General features: G+C 42.1%; 1 protein-coding gene across 4 annotated transcripts in view; it reads left to right on the plus strand.

Moving 5' to 3' along the window:
* RORA (RAR related orphan receptor A) overlaps positions 1-17,696 on the plus strand; it is a 779,815-nt gene that overhangs the window by 602,703 nt on the left and 159,416 nt on the right. The window lies entirely within an intron of this gene.

Here is a 17,696-nt window from a genome sequence, read left to right on the forward strand (position 1 = left end):
GGAGGAGGCAGGGGTGCGGAGACAGAGAAGTACACAAATCTAAGTGTTTTGGAGACAAGTGCTACAAAGAAAACAGATGACATAGGACTCCCCCCCGCCTCCACCCCACTCAGAACTGGGGTCTCCTGGAAATCAGTTGGGATGAAGATGTAGCTAAGTAATGTTTCAGAGCATGAAGGAAGGTGAAGGGAAAACAGAACATTCCAGGCAGAGGTAGATGAGCGTTCGGTGCACAAACATGGCTATTTGTCTTGTCCATGGGATACTTCATCCTGAGGATTTGAAAAATTCATTTCAACTTTTCCTTTTTTCCCCTCAAATTATGCCTACTAAAAGAATCTACTTCACTTTTTAGAACTCAACATAACGATCCTGTAGAAGAGTCTATCTTTGGACAAATGAAAACACAGGAATGCTTGGTTTCCATGACAGGCTCCCAAGAAGTTTTTAAAGGGTCCCTCCTCTAGCTCAGCATCTCAAGAATTGGCTTGTGGAAAGAGGAAGGTTTGTTCCTTTTTCAGGCCTTTGAGTGCAACATAATCTGACAGAGGAGTAACTCCTCTAGTCCTTCGGGGGGTGGGGGGGGTGGGGGCGGAAATCAGCTTCCCTTGGTTTTGCTCATGGAAATGTGGTCTGTCCCATTATCCAGAGCTGCTTGTGGATCCCTCACTGATCGTTGTCATGGAGAGGGCCTCTTTCCTCTGGAGGGGTTGGCAGAAGCATCATTAGTTACAGTAAGACCCCCTGAGATGCCCATGTCCAAAATGAGAGGAGAAGGAGGGGAAGATGAGGAGGAGGAAGTGGGGGAGGGGGAGAGAATGAAAAATAGAAAATGCACAGGTAGCACTGGCACTCACCCAGGGACTTTTTTCATGAGCTGCCCTCCAAGCTGGCAATCCGTAGACAAGGCCTTTTACTTTGTTCAGGAAACTCTGGAGATTTGTGGTTTCTAATATTCACGGTACCATGTGCCAACCCACACAGCCAATTCTGCAAGCAACTAGTGCTGTGGACACATGACCCATATGTCTCATAAATCCCACTGTTCAGCGGCCTTTCTTTTCTTCTAATTATACCTAAAAGAGAGTCTCTAGTGGGTAATAATCTCTCTTTGCTAATACTTTGTAGTTGGGTTCCAAACCAAGAGCTTTCCTCTATCACAGCTTGAGTGTGTTATTTTTATTTTGAAACCAGCCATGACTACTCAGGAGGAGAGACTGTTTTGGCCTCCTTGGGTGGTGGTCAGTGGATTTATCCTTTACCCTTCCTTCCTTTTTGACCCAGTGCCGCCTTTGGTTTGGCTTTCCTGGATAGATGGGAGACACCTGCCCAGAAGACCTCATCCAGTGTGTGTTGTGTGGTCTGGCTCTGTCGTTTGCTTTTTCAAATCAGATACCCAAGTATGGTCTGTTGTGAAATCCTTAACTAAGATATAGTCCACAGACTTGATTTCAAGGAATCTTGAGTAAAGGAAGAATTTCACTATTTCACAAGTTTAATTACTATTATACAAAAAGCTTGGGGAAAAAAAAAAAAAACTTTCAGGGGTCAGTGACTTAATAGTTCCTTTTGAATCTATACCACTTTTATCAAGCTTATCTCTGTTTATTTTGTGTCATAATTTTAGATATAGATGTGTTATCTCCCCTGCTAAACTATAAACACCTTGAAAGCAAGATTGCTCTCTATTTATTTTTATGTGCTTCAAATCCATTGTCCCATCATCGAATGACTCGAGGCAGACAGATGTACATATTGGATTCAGGACTCAGAAGTCCTGGGCCCCATGGCCAGGGTGATCTGAGAAATGCCCCCAGGGCCTCAGTTTTCCTCATCTGGGAAGTGAAGAAGCAGGACTGGGTGATTCCCCAAGGCTTCTCCCTTCCTAAATTATCATCTTCAGAGTCAGCCAGATCTTCAATTGGAAGAACTGGAGTTATTTTTAGTCTTTATCATTTATTATTTTTCTCTCCCTATATTTCAAAAGTGAATCATCTAAATTTCTCTAGTTTGGTAGAAGGTATTGATTTTACCTCTATGATAAATCTAAAAGAATCCTGAATGAGAAGTTACTGTAAATCACTAATATGATCGTTAAGTATTAAATTCCTTAGAGGAACTATTCTACAATCAGCCAGAATGGTTTAATTCATTTTTCTTTAGATTATAAGACTTGTAAAAACTGAACAGGTGAGAGGGTCCCAGAAAAGCTGGGGTACAGTATTATGGTCTGCAGCCCCTGTGGCCAAAGTATACATGGCATGTTGGGGTGTCTGTGTGTGTGTGTGTGTGTGTGAGATTAGAAGGTCCCCTCCTTTGCTCTTCTTTAGTTTATACGGGTAAAATCTGGTGGAAATGACATGCAAACAGGTAGAGCATGCAGAGGTGGTGGGAAATTGATGTCTGCTGTAGAAGGCTTTGGGAAAGGGGTTGGGGCAGGGGTTCAGGGTCACATTTATACACTGGCTGTAAATGTTATTCATTCTACAATTTTCTTCCTGAGAGCCTACTGTGTACTAGACTTTCTTCAAGGTTCTAGTATTTGTATTATACAGTGTAGACACTGCCTCTTCTTCCTCCCTGTCTTCCTGGGGCTTTGAGTCCTTCAAAGCACTAAATAAGTTTTCTTTCTTCCTTTCTTTTGGCCATGCTGCACAACATGTGGAATCTTAGTTCCCTGACCAAGGATCGAGCCTGCACACCCTGCATTGGAAGCCTCGCGTCTTAACCACTAGCCAGCCAGGGAAGTTCTAAGTAGGTTTTCTTAAAGCAATTGACCTTTAAAGGCTGCTTATCATGCTCCATGGCCTCCTGAACCTGCTCCCAGGAAAGAGCTTGCTAGCTCTGAAAAGCTAATACAAAACTGCCTAAACTCTGAGGTCTTGTCATAGATAACTGGGTAATCATCCGCCCGGCTGAGCTTAAAGAACTGTTCTTCTAGTCCTTAGAAATAGGGGAATTTTTTAAGTCCTCTTTTTATTTGTTTATTTGCTTTTATTTATTTTTTAATTGAAGGATAACTACTTGACAGAATTTTGTTGTTTTCAGCCAAATATCAACATGAATCACCAGCCACAGGTATACATATGTCCTCTCCAGAAACAGGGAAATTTTAAACCAAAAAAATGTTGCCACGAACTGGATATCTCATTCGCATGACTTCCTTCACTTACATTTTCAATTCATTCAGTTAATATTCATTTATGAGTCCAGATTATATGCCAAGCACTATGCTAGCCATAAGACATGCAATAAATGATAGCCAAGTTTATTAGTTTCCTATTGCTTGTATAGCATATCACCACAAGCCATAAGCATGTGACTTAACACATACTCATTAAAGTTCTGGAATTCAAAGGTCTAAAATCAATTTCAGTGGTCAAAATCAGACTGTTGGCAGGGTTAGCTCCTTCTTGAGGCTCCAGGGGAAGTCTACTTCCTGACCCTTCCAGCTTTAGAGCTACCTATATTCCGGGCCGTATGACCCCTTTCTCCATCTTCATGACCAGCAAAGAGCACCTTCCAGTGCCTTTCTCTCTGTTGCTCGGCTTCCATGGTCATTGTGCCGTCTGTATCTCTGACCCTCTCACCTACCTCTTAGAAGGAACCTTGTGATTACATTGGGCCCACGAAGGTAATCCAGAATGATCGCCCTATCTCAAGATCCTTAACTTAATCACATGTGCAAAGTCCCATTCGCATCTAAAATAACACAGTCACAGGCTTTGGAGATTAAGATGTGGACAGTTCTCCGGGAGGGAGGGCCATTTTTCAGCCTTGTGCAACAAAGTACACAGCATTTCTAACCTCAGAGACCTTAGGTTCTAGTTGCCTAGCAAAGGGAAATGGAGAACGTTTTTCATGTGTTTGCTTACTTGTCTGCCTGTTTGTTTTGATGCTTTATTCCAGTCACATAGTTTCAGTGGAATACATTTGGAAAATAAAATGTAGAGAAAATATGTCTGTTAAATTCAAATTGTGTCAAGTTTTAAAATAAATCTTCCTCTTACAAAACTCTGCCTTGAAGACCAAACGTTAACGGTACCATCGAATATTTTAGAGTATAAATCTTAACTGTCACATTATCCATATTTCCACGTGAAAAGATTGGAATCTTGATTTGCAAAGGAAGGAAAGATGATTGTTCCATCCTTAGCCAGTGAGAAACTTTGGTCAATGAGTCTTTATTCCATGGCATCTTTGATTAAGATGATAGACCTTCTAAACCCCAGCTATCCACAGAGGCAGCATCCGTGGCAGAGGAAGAAGCTGCGCCTGCATCTTCAGTGTTGGCTGCAGAGGTAGGGGTCTCCAGGCAGAACTGATGCCCCCATTGGGATTTTAATTGTCCCTAAAAGTAAAGTACTTTGTAGCTTTCAAAGTTTGAATGTGAAAAATGATGTCTTTGGGTATCTGAAGCATGAATTATGACATTAGGAAATAAGAGAACTGACTTGGAGGGGGAGGAATCTGGCCATAAATAGCAAGGAATAGTAATAAGACATCAGAGACAAACCTGAAACAAGGTGCTCAGACAGAGCCCGAGAGGCAGATATAGTCAGACTCTGTACTGAAAAGCTGGACAGTGCCATGAAACCTCAGAGGCACTGTCGTGGGCTCACCTTCCACCTCTATCACCTCCTTGGGGAGTATGGCTGTGGGCAGGCCGTGTAACCTTTCTGAGCTTCATCTGTTAAACGGGGATGACAGCACCTAGTCAAATAACATCGTGTGGGTACAAGCACCTGCTTCCTCAGGGCCTGGCTGATCAATGTGTGATCATTGTGTAACCATTATTTTGTGATGAGGGGGAGGCTGGCTTAGTCCTCCTCTCTTCCCCTGTTGTATGGTATCCTTTATCTTTTGTGGCCCTCCTCCAGATTAAGGCTGCCCTTGACATTCCCTTTAGCCACCATTTGTAAGATCCACTTATGATTCACTTCCTATCCTGGATATGTTCATACACACACCCAAGCACAGGTCCACACTCTCCCAGAGGATGACCCTGTCTCTATGACTCATACCTGACAGCCAGTTTTCTAAGCAAACTCAAGAACTGGAACAAGGGTTTTTGTCTTTGCCCAATCTGGTGGGATTTGTCTGTGGGCTCATAGGTCATTTCTCCTAGCAAGCTAAAACATTCACTTTCAGAGTGGTTCATCACCTATAGAAATGAAAGCCCATGGTGTAACATCTCAGGTGAAAAACTCAGTGTCACTCAGGTCGGGCTTGCTGGCTGAACCCTGGTGATTACAGAATGAACTCTGTTGTTGGATACCTGCATGAGCGTCCAAGTCTGTCATCACTTTTATTGGCAGGTGCCATGGGCTCAGACAGTGTGAGGGCAGGATAGGAGAACACTGCTGGGCTAGTCCAAGAGAGAAACACAGTGGAGAGAAAGAGAGCAAGAGGCAGCGGACAGAATTTTGACTCTTCTAAAAATGGAACTATTTGTATAGTGGGAAGTAATTAAAATGTATGGCCATGTGGTTTGTGTTAAATGTTAAGTGTTTCAAAATGGTTAAATACCTGCTGTGCCCTCTATGGAAATGTGCTTCTCTATGAACTCAGTGGAGGGGGAAAACCGTGGGAGGGATTAGTTTTCTAGAAGGAAAATGAAAGGGAGAAAAAAATAATGTCATTTTACTTTGATTCTCCACTGGGGATTTTGAGAGGATTTATCTCAGCTTTTCTGGAAAGATGCATATACAAATTGTAGAATTGTTGAATTTCAGGATTAGCAGGGAAATTCTCAGTAGCCACTCTCAGCTCCCACGTCTACCCAGAATGTTCCACCCAGCATCCAGGTTAAGCACAAAGCTTGCAAGTGATGATGTTTACTTCTTCATCTTTTTTCACAGCAGCCCATTCTATTTTTGAGCCAATCTGGTTTTTAGCAGGTCCTTTTGTTTACTAACCAGGAAATCTGTCTCCCTACAACTGCTCCCTATTGGCCCTAGTTATACCTTTCTTGGCTTCTCTGGTGGCTCAGCAGTAAAGAATCCACCTTCCAATGCAGGAGACTTGGGTTCGATCCCTGGATCAGGAAGATCTCCTATAGAAGAAAGTGGCAACCCACTCCAGTATTCTTGCCTGGGAAATCCCATGGGCAGAGAAGCCTGGCGGGCAACAGTCCACGGGGTTGCAGACAGTAGGATATGACTGAGCAACTAAACCGCAGCAGCATACGTTTCTTATACCATCAATTACCTTTGATAATTTTACGATTGGAAAAACTGGGCCTAAGATGGCTTAAGTAACTTATGCATTATTTCCTGGCTACAAATGGCAGACAAGGATTAAATCCAGCTCTGTCTCACTGCCAGTCTCCTATTTTTTTCCATATGTCACCTAGCCTTTCAGTCTAGGTAAGAGAAAGGCACCCTGCTGGCTCACAGAAAGGACACATGCTAAGGACGGAAGGAGACCTAAGTTCCAAGGAGGGAGGGATGAACCGGTGAGTGGAACGGTGATCAGGAACTCTGATCAGGGCTACACTTTCTTATGCCTGGTCAACTGTGGTTATCTCTGTGTAGCTCACATCCAGCTATTGACAGCTCTCCACCTGGTGACACCTTAATGGCCCATGAAATTCTAGCCCTCAGGGCTCAAGCCTGATATTTATGGTTCCCCACATAAACCTAAAGTGGATTGTAAATTTATCTCTCTCAGATTTAGGTGACTAAAATGGCTGTTGGAAATTCTGGAAGGGATAGTCAACTTTATGGACATGTTGTACCGTTGTTAAAAAAGATTAGGGTGGGAGGAGGGTGCCTCCTGGGGTGGGAGCCTTCTCATGTACTTGAGGGTATTGATATCATGGGAGAAGGGAGTCCAGGTAGGGGGTACACATCAATGTCCTACTGTAAAAGAATTTCAGAGGTTGTATTACCAAAATATATTCTTCCTTAATGAAAAGGGGGGAGTTTTTCAGCCTAGGTAGGAAGTTTTTTCTAAATTCCAGAGTAAGCCAAGTGGCTAATTACATAGTGAGGCATGTATGGGGTGAGAGATACCTAAACAGAACCACTATGTTTGTGGAAGATTCTTTTTTTTTTTTTTTACTTTATTTTATTCAAGTGTAGATGATTTACAATGGTGTGTTAATTTCTACTATATAGTTAGTACAGTGATTCAGTTGTATACGTACACACACACACATATATATATATATACATTGTTTTTCATATCTTTTCCCTTCTAATTTATCACAGAATACTGAATATAGTTCCCTGTGCTATACAGTAGGATCTTTTTCTTTATCCATTCATATAATAGTTTGTACCTGCTAGTCCCAGACTCCCAATACATCCCTCCCTCACCCCACCTCCCTCTTGGCAACCACCAGCCTCTTCTCCATGTCTGTGATTCTGTTTCTGTTTTGTAAATAAGCTCAACTGTGTCATGTTTTAGATTCCACATATAAGTAATATCACATTGTATGAATCTTTCTCTGTCTGATTTACGTCACTTAGTGTGATAATCTCTAGGTCCATCTATGTGGCTGCAAGTGGCATTATTTTGTTCTTTTTTATGGTTGAATAGTATTCCATTGTATATGTGTACCACATCTTCTTTATCCATTCATCTGCTGATGAATATTTAGGCTGTTTCTATGTCTAGGCTACTGTGAATAGTGCTGCTATGAACATTGGGGTGCATGTATCTTTTCAAATTGTAGTTTTGTTTGACTATATGCTTAGGAATAGGATTGCTGGGTCATGTGGCAACTCTGTTTTTAGTTTTTTTGAAGAACCTCCATACTGTTCTCCATAGTAGCTGCACCAATTTACATTCCTATCAACAATGTAGGAGGGTTTCCTTTTCTCCACACCTTCTCCAGCATTTGTTATTTGTAGATTTTGTTTTTTTCTTAATGATGGACATTCTTAACTAGTGAGAGGTGGAACCTTATTGTAGTTTTGTTTTGCATTTCTCTTATAATTAGTGACAATGAGCATCTTTTCACATGTATGTTGGCCATCTGTATGTCTGTGAAAGACTCATTCTTGCTGCCATGTGGATAAACCTTACTGAGACCTTCTCCAGAGCAACATGGGTATTTATGTGATTTTAGGTTTGCTTCTCCTTCAGACTTGACTCTTCTGAAGATAGCAGCTTTTTAATCTCTTGCATCTCTGATGTTAAGTTGCACCATTTGGAGAATGGGACTTAAATTTTACCACCAAGTTCCAACATACAGATTCTAAGAAGAAATCTCTGTATATTTCCATGAAAAGGTGGGGACATAGTAACAATGACCAAAGTGTCAACATTTCCCTCTGTCTTGTGCCTACTCCCCAGTCAAAACTCTTTTCTAGTTCTCCAAAAGTTTCTCTCTCTTCCCAAGAATAACATGCTTTGTTAGGAAGGATGCAATTAGGAGCTGATGTAGCGTGTTGGAAAGACCTCAGACATTAGAGGCAGAAAGACCCAGGTGTGAATCTTAGCTTTTCTACATGTTTATCGTGTGACTTTGGGAATCTTCAAGCCTCAATTTCCTAATCCATCAAATGGGGGTTAAAAACACTACCCAAAGCATGAATGATGCCAAGAACTAAAAGGTAATAGGTTTATAAAACAAGAATATTGTTTGCAAGGGGTTGGCATCATTTCTCTTTTATTCTAGAAGATCATTTGCTTGAAAATTCAACTGTCTACCAAATCCTCCTTCCCAGGGACCAGCAGAAAATTGCAAGTTCTTTCTGAATGGAAACCTCACTGAGGGTTCCACAAATAGCCTCTGTCATCTCCTGGTTTCATCCCACAAGAAGAGACGGTCTCCTCACAGGCACGTTCACACCATGAGAAAGCCTTCTTGCTCTCACTCTCACTGTGTGTGTGTGTGTGTGTGTGTGTGTGTGTGTGTGTAATTTCTCTCTCCGGTTTTTGAGATATCTTCACCTCAAGGACAGAGTGGTGGTTTGGAAATAAATTCAAATCCGCATGCCTCCCCTCCCCCACGCTGGGGTTGGGATGCTCAGACCTTCTTCTCTGAAGATACTTTGTGAGTAACCTGAAGTTGGAATGCCCTCCTGAGGTCAGTGTATAAAAGCAAGCAGCATAAATAGGAACTGAGACTGAAGTAAGCACCAGTGTTCTTGAACAACTTCAGTAGAGAAAGGCTTGTTTGATCCTCTCTAAACTTCCTGAAACTGAGCTGAATATTTGTTTGTTTTTTGGTGTGCTTAGAGCTCAGCTTTTTTTTTTTTTTTTTAATGCCTCGTAGTGCCTGGCTGTTGGTTTCTCTGTTTAAAAAGAAAGTGCCTTTTCTCAGTAATGATGCTCGCATTCTGAACTCCGCGATACCCACTTCTAACGGCTACTTCATCATAAAGATAAAGTTCTGCTAACTCTCAGGTCCCAACAGATAAAGGATGTGGCCAGTTTACCCTGACTCGTGCTTACCTCCTGGAGTGTGTCATTCCGGGGCACTCACCTAAAAGCGTGTGAACAGAAAGTTTCTCGATTTATTTTCACATTGAAGATTGGATCCCACAAGGGGAAAACAACATAAATGACTATGCAAAAATGACCAAATGGCATTCTGACCTTTCATGTGCCAGAGAAATAAAGGCCAGGTTGAGATGAGTTTATGATTCTCTTGCTTTTTGAGGAACCTACTGGTAATTAGTACTATTGTTTATCATTTTAGTATTCACTGGAACCTCAAGGCCACAGATGCTCAATCTAGATTAGACAAACAGCTCAAGAAAACACCCTGGGGCAAAGTAGGGGGCTCATTTGCAGAAGATAGCGATGGAGGCAAGCCCTTCCTTTTGCCCTCCTTTCTAGTAGATGTGTATCGACATCATAAAAACCAAAATATGATGTCAAGCTGACAACTCCTAAGGCAGAATGTTCTGAAGCTGAAAGAGCTCGTACGTGGCATGTCAGGGCTAAGGTGCTTGGCAGGGCTTTCGGATACATGTAGAGTCTTTTTCTACACCTTGTCTCCAAAATGCTAATGTCCCCAGGTTTCTGGGTATCACAGGGCCCCTCAAAGTGTGTCACTTAAGGCCGTGACAGCAGTGGTCAGATCTCCTGCCTGTGGCCTGTGAACACAGGGGAAATTTGCCAGGTGTCAGATGCAAGAATCTTATATGCCATTTTTTTTTTCCTGGAAGCAACTGGAAACCAACTGAGTGACACTTAAGTCCTTCACCTGCTGCATTACTGTAGCCAGTGGGTGTGAGCCAAAGTGGTGCTAAGAAGGGCCCTCATCTGAACAGCCGCAAGAGTTATGGACTCTGGCTTGGAGCAGAACGTTATACTATGTTCAGAGTCATGGCAACTTGAACTTGGCAGCCGTATCTACTTCTGAGATTACGAGTGCCTCACAATCAAGTGCACCTGTGACGAGAGTTGACCTCAGAGTGGGATGTAGATTGAGAAACCTCTCTTTTATAACTAACAATTCATTTGAACTCCTTTAACAGCTAGATGCTAAAGTAGCCGTTTAAGTGTTGGAATTGCCTGACTCTGCTTTCCATCCTCCATTTCTTGAATGTAAGATATATATGTAGAATCACCGAGAGTTCCTCTCCTCCCAAAAAGAGAGGAGGTTCTTAGAACTAAAAGTATGTTTCCAGAGTGTCTTTTGTTTCCATCATCCAAGTATGTAAAATGAACCTTATTTGAAACTGAGAATCCTCCGTGAAGTTTAAGTGCCCCATGCAAAAGAGCTGTTTTTCAGAGGATTGTTAAAACCATATTTTGCAGCAGACATGTTTCAACATATTTGCCATTCTCAGAACATGCTACATTTCCTCTCATGTGTCATGATTAGCTGGTTTCTATGTTTATCTATAGCATGTGATATTTTTCTATAATAGTGCTTCAGTAGAAATTTTTACCCTAGGCATATGGGAGACCAGTTACAATGCTTTGGCTTGAAAAACAATTTAATATTTTCAATAGCCACATTTTCCTAAGAAGATGATCTATGGGTACCCAAGGTTAAAATTCCAAAAATTATTTTTGCATTTTCTTTTTTTTTGAATTTTTATTGGAGTATAGTTGATTTACAATGTTCTGTAATTGATATACAATGATTTACAATTGATTTACAATTGATTTACAATGTTCTGTTAATTTCAGGTGTATAGCAAAGTGAATAGTTATACATATATATATATCTTCACTCTTTTTTAAATTATTTTCCCATATAGGCCATTTTAGAGTATTGAGTAGAGTTCCCTGTTCTATACAGTAGGTTCTTAAGGTGACTGTAAGTTTGTTTCTATGTCTGTGACTCTGTTTCTGTTTTGTGAATAAGTTAATTTGTATCATTTTTTCTTAGACTTCACATAGAAATGACATTTATGACAAATATGACATTTGTCTTTCTCTCTCTGACTTACTTAGTATGAAAATCTCTAGGCCCATCCATGTTGCTGCAAATGGCATTATTTTGTTCTTTTTCTTTTTTTTTCATTTTCTTCAAGTGATCTTAAATACATCTGAGAAATTGTATTAACAATCCAATATCGATGTAGTTAGGCTATATATCATATTCTACAAACAGCAACCTTCTTTAATATGTGTGTATATATTTAAGGTAGCATATGGTTTACTGCATATCAAACTTCCTATTTATCCTGACCTTCTTCAGGACTGTATTTGGAAGACACCTTCATAGTCCCTTGCATACACATAGGACACTGTCTTGCTTTCCGAAGTGTCTTCTCTCCCGTTCTCCCCGTCCTCCCTCAGTTAGCCTCCTGTCAAGTTAGCCAATCAAAGTCAACATTCCATCTTCCCCTTTGGCCCAGGTTCTCTCTTCTCCTTATATAAGCCTTGGTGGCCCCACAGCCACTAGCGCACCTGGCCGGGCACCTGCAATAGCTGTCCCATTCTTCTACCTCCTCACCTGATCCCTATGGTTGACCCACCTGCCTCCTTGGGAGTGAGGCCAGGGATTCTGAAGACAGCCAGGGTACACAGGAGGCGCTATGTAAATAACAGGCATCTTCTGGCCTGACCCCTGGAGAAGGAAATGGCAACCCACTCCAGTACTCTTGCCTGGAAAAATCCCATGGATTGAGATGCCTGGAGGGCTACAGGCCATGGGGTCTCAAGAGAGCCGGACATGACTGAGCACACATCCTATCCTCTCCTATCCTATCCTTCCGGCCTGATTTTTTTCTCAACAACAAACACTGCATGTGAAGTTTGTTTGGGGTATATAACTTTGGAATATTTTCTTCTTTCTCAACAGTTTTGGTCTTTGAATATCCCTAGTACAGCAATGGCCTCTGTGATTAAAACACACAAAAAAATGCAACAGGAATAAGTTTTTCAAGGCAGTAACTCAATCCATTGTTTTGGTTTGTCTTAGTGTCTCTCCTGCCTTCTCACTGTTGCCTCGGGATCAGTTGTTCTTTTGCTCAATCGTTCAGCAAAAAAAAAAAAAACTGGCAATGAGGCTTCAGGCTCTGGCAGCGATGGGAACTGTGACTCTACTGAGGTCTCCAAGTGCTCAGAAGAGAGGTGGGCATTTACGAAGCCAGGCACAGTTGGGGGTTCACCTGTGCAAGGCTTCACAAGCCCCTGTGTCTTCTGGCTCAGGGACCAGCCCCTACAGATTCATTCACAAACTCTTGTGTACTATCGCTGAACCTTGTTTCTAAGAGTGGTTTGAGAGTGCGGGGACTGAGATTAAAATTTAAGGCATCATAATACATCTGAGGGGCTTCCCAAGTGGCTCAGTGGTGAAGAACCCACCTGCGAATGCAGGAGATGCAGGTTCAATTCCTGGGTCTAGAAGATCCGCTGGAGGAGGAAATGGCAACCCACTCCAGTATGCTTGCCTGGGAAAGCCCATGGACAGAGGAGCCTGGCAGGCTACAGTCCTTGGGGTCACAGAGAGTAGGACATGACTTAGCAACTAAACAACAACAATACATGTAAGCATAAAGGAAACATACAGAAGGTCCTTGGAGTCAGGAAAACTGAGGCTAGTAGGTAGCAAACTATACACATGAAGTTAACAGTAAGGGTCACAGAATGTACTGGAATAGAAGAAATAAGTATGAGGTCCATGCCCCAACCAGTACCAAGGGAGTCATTTAGGATGAGAATAGTAGTCACAGTTTTTGCTAGACTCTTCTTCCAGGTCATCAACATTTCCTACCACAGCCTACTGAGCCCAAAAATAAATATGGGGAGAAAAATCCTTTGCATGTATGAAGCACTTTGTATTTTCTGCCTCCTTCTCAATCCTTAATTAAGCTTTGCAGCCACCCTGTGAAGCCAGTCATTACCACAGGGTGAGGAAAGGGAGGCCCACAAGAGCTATGTGACTTGCCCAAGCATACGAGCTAGACAGGCCAGGCAGGGTGAGACTTCACAGTTTCTGATGCCCACACCCCATGTGCAATCCAGCCTCGTCACCCTGGGTCTTGGCTCAGGGAATAAACAAACAAGTGACTATTACATTGCTTTTACTTCTGGGAGCAATAGGTTCTTATTCAAAATAGGAGCAAGGGGCAAGACAAATGGCATCTAATAGCAAAGAGATGGAAGAGAGAGAGTGGTACCACCACTCTCTTTAGGGGCTTGGAGTTCTGCTCTTTCTTAAGTTGTTTGTCCACTTGTAAGATTCCCTTTCTTACTTACATCACCAGGTTTTATTCTGTAAATGACTCATATGTCTTGCTGGGCTGTGAGGATTCAAAAGTGGTATCATGTGGTCTACTTGGTTGTACATAGGTTCGATTCTATGTGATATCATGTCATATATGGTGTACTAGAGAAAGATAATGTGTGGAGAGATATGGAAATTCAGAGGAAGAAAATGTCCCTCCATGGGGGTCAGGGAAGGCTTCACAGATAAGTGATATTTAAATAGAATCTAAAAAGATGAGTAGGTGTGTGCTAGTTGGAAACAAGGGAAAAGAGCATTTGGGCAACTATGGTAGAGGTTTGATAAATCATGACTTCAGAATCCACCCCCAGATTCAAATCATGTTCCCTACTACCTACAGTCTAAAACTGAAATAGTAAGCTCAGATCCCAACTGTGATGTCAAATAAGCTCTCTCTGCACTTTGAGACATCTCTCGATGCACTTTCCCTAGGCCACATGGAAAGCCAAGACCTTGTCGGATCTCTGAAAATTCTAAGGTTTGAAAGCATAAGAGAGAGGCACCAGGGCTGTTTTCATGGGCACCTCTGGTGCTGAATTTCTGCTTTTTACTGATGCACTTCAGTTTATACAATGCCATTTAGGTACATATATGTGGACATATTTTTGTATGTATATACACACACATATATATATCACATGCACATATATATACATTGAGAGCATATTAAAAAGCAGAGACATTACTTTGCCAACAAAGGTCCGTATAGTCAAAGCTATGGTTTTTCCAGTAGTCATGTATGGATGTAAGAGTTGGACTATAAAGAACGCTGAGCACTGAAGAATTGATGCTATTGAACTGTGGTGTTGGAGAAGACTCTTGAGAATCCCTTGGACTGCAAGGAGATCCGAGTCCATCCTAAAGGAAATCAGTCCTGAATATTCACTGAAAGGACTGATACTGAAGCTGAAACTCCAATACTTTGGCCACCGGATGCGAAGAACTGACTCACCTGAAAAGACCCTGATGCTGGGAAAGATTGAAGGCAGGAGGAGAAGGGGATGACAGAGGATGAGACGGTTGGATGGCATCGCCGACTCAATGGACATGAGTTTGAGTAAACTCTGGTAGTTGGTGATGGACAGGGAGACCTGGTGTGCTGCGGTTCATGGGGTCACAAAGAGTCAGACACAACTGAGTGACTGAACTGAACTGTACTGGTATGTGAATATGTATATAAAATCCATCCCTTAATTGATTAAAAATCTATTTTACTGGGGTATGGAGAAGATATTGAGTACCAAGTAACAGATTTCTTTCATAGAAACACAGGTAACTTCAAATTGACCCTTAGTGACCTTGTTATTGAAGCCTTCCAGTAGCTGAAACACTGTAGTTTTTTTTCACTTTAGCCATTTGTCACATGTCCTTTTCTCTCACCCCTTTGTCCTTTTTCCCACTCCGTATCTCTGCCTCTCTCTTACCCTGAGATCCCTCGTTATTTCTTTCCTCCAACTCTCTCCTCCTGTACTCCACAGTCCTGCTCAGTTCAGTGAAGTTCTCTCTCTAGGTTCTTATTGCCCTCCTTGTCAAGGTCATGGCTTATCAGTGGATTCTTCCTAAACAAAGACATTCCCTTTCCTAAGAGAAAGTTTGAATTATAGTGTTTATAATTTCCATCATCTATGACTCACCATATCTACACAAAGCATGGTCCCTGGCAATAAGTGGTCAGCCAATACATTTGCTCTATGAATTGATTAATCAATTAAATAGTACTTTGAAAAGGTCTGTCTTATCCTAGTGTTTGACTGTACTGTCCTTCTGCCCTGAATGCTAGATACAAGGAAGCTTTGCTGTTACAGTAAGACAGGCCCATTGACTGCCCACTGCATGGTACTGTCCACCCATCATGGAAGCCTGGCTGCCTAAATATCCCAAAGGCCAAGTCTGTTCAACAAAATGGTTATTTGGTCAGGCCTGCGAAAGAGCCAAGTGTGGAAGGACACACACCCGCTGAAGTACAGGGTTTGTGTCTCAGGAAAGAGGAAGAAAGAAGCATGGGAATAGGAAAGCACAGCAGTAGCATTTTTTTCTTTAAAGAAGAGATCAACTAGCCGTTGTGACATCTTGGGAATAAGGATTTGCATTCACCAAGTTGCTGCATTTTTGTAAGTTTTAGATATTTTGTAGTTTTTTTTTTTTTTTAAGTCTATCACTGTAAAAGGAAAAAAAAAAAATCCCATATCAAAGATGGCAACTGAAAATGAAGTTGCCTTTGCTAACAAAGAGACATTTCAAAATATGATGCTTTTCCAAAAGAGAGGCCCGTAGCCCCCCAAAACAGGATACTGCTTCCACAGAATGTTATCAGCAAGAGGCAAAAACCTCATTTCACAAAAGAAATCTTTGTTGCTGGTAGTCTTTGTCCTTTACCACTGTCATGTGATTACATCATTACAGGCCCGTGATAAAGACTCCCATACCTGTCCACTGAGTGTTCCCAATTCTTAAAAATCCTTGATGAGGGGCTTCCCTGGTGGTCCAGAGGTTAGAAATCTGCCTTTCAATGCAGGGGATACCGGTTCAATCCATTTTCCAGGAAAATCCCACATGCCAAGGGGAAACTGAACCCGTGTGCTTCAACCACTGAGCCCACATGCCCTACAGCCCATGCTCCACAACAAGAGAAGCCACTGCCCACGGCAACCATAGAGCAGCTCTCCTCACTGCAACTAGAGCAACTAGAGAAAGCCCATGCAGCACTGAAGAGCCAGTGCAGCCAAAAATAAAAATAAATATATATTTTTTAAAACTCTTGGTAAAATCATCCTCTCCTCCCTCCCTCATCTGCCATCTACAGGGAACCTTGCAAAGGGCTCTACGGAATTTTCTCAAACTAGTCCTGTCCCCAAGTCATTTTCAAAGCAGTGTGAAACTAGGTTTTCAAAATGAATCATTTAAGGAAAAAAAAAAAAAAATTCCTGATGGCTTCCCATGTTATTCTAGTAACTTCCCAGGAAGGTGAGAGAAACATACAGACATTCACACAGCCGCTTTGGTTACTAATAAGTCTCAGAGAAGCCCATGTCAGGAGATTCTGTCCAAGTGGCCACACACTGTCCTGAACCTTCCTTCTCAGTTTTTTGTTTGTTTGTTTGTTTTTTCCCATTCTAGAAGAGTCAGCAAATGATTTGACACCTTTTTGTTTAGCTGCTAAAAGCAAGAGAGTGACTTCCCTCAGGGCTACCTCTGTGGGTTCCAAAAATACAATGGGTTCATTTTCATGCTAAGTGTGCAAAGGCTCGTGGGGGTTGCTAATGAAAGGCAAGGAAAGAAAGGAAGGAGAAAAGAGGGGTCAGACTGGGGGATGTCCCTGATGGGGGCAGAGGGTCAGCTTCTGCCTAGAATTACCATCCCCCTCCCCCCCCCACCCCCCTCAACCACGGCAGAAGAGAGAGGTAAAGCCCAACAGATAGCTCTTAAGCTGAAAATTAAAAGGCGATCTAATTCAACCCTTAAACTCTTCAGCCTGATCTTCTATCCCTAAACCCAGGGTTATTTTTGGAACACACACTATTGTTCACCAAGAAGAGGAGTCGCCTGCTTCAGCCTTCCAGATAAGAAATCTCTTGGGTAGGAAAAATAGCCAGTAACTTATTTCCAGGTCAGAAAGTAAAACTGTGGGTCTATGAGATTCTAGCTTTACTTTTGAAATTCAAAATCTCCTGGGCCTAAATTATTAGCCATAACAGACTCATCATGTTCTCAACATTACATACTAGAAAGAACACTGTATGATGCAAATCACACCATATCAGGCCCAACTAGTCAGCCAGGAATTTGTGAAATGAGCTCCAGGAGAACTTGCCCATCTATAATTAGAAGAATTTTTGTAGGGCACTGCTGATAGTGGTCTGCCTGTCTAAAAGTTAAACATCCAGTGGTGGTACCTGTTCACTGTATTTCTAAGCAGGCCCTTGGGCAGACTGACTGTTAGAGAGTCCCTCCATGGTTATTGTTGTTCAGTGGCTAAGTAGTGTCCAACTCTTTGCAACCCCATGAACTGCAGCATGCCAGGGTTTCCTGTCCTCTATCTCCTTGAGTT

This window comes from Cervus canadensis, chromosome 6, assembly GCF_019320065.1.
Source record: "Cervus canadensis isolate Bull #8, Minnesota chromosome 6, ASM1932006v1, whole genome shotgun sequence".
Classification (NCBI taxonomy): domain Eukaryota; kingdom Metazoa; phylum Chordata; class Mammalia; order Artiodactyla; family Cervidae; genus Cervus; species Cervus canadensis.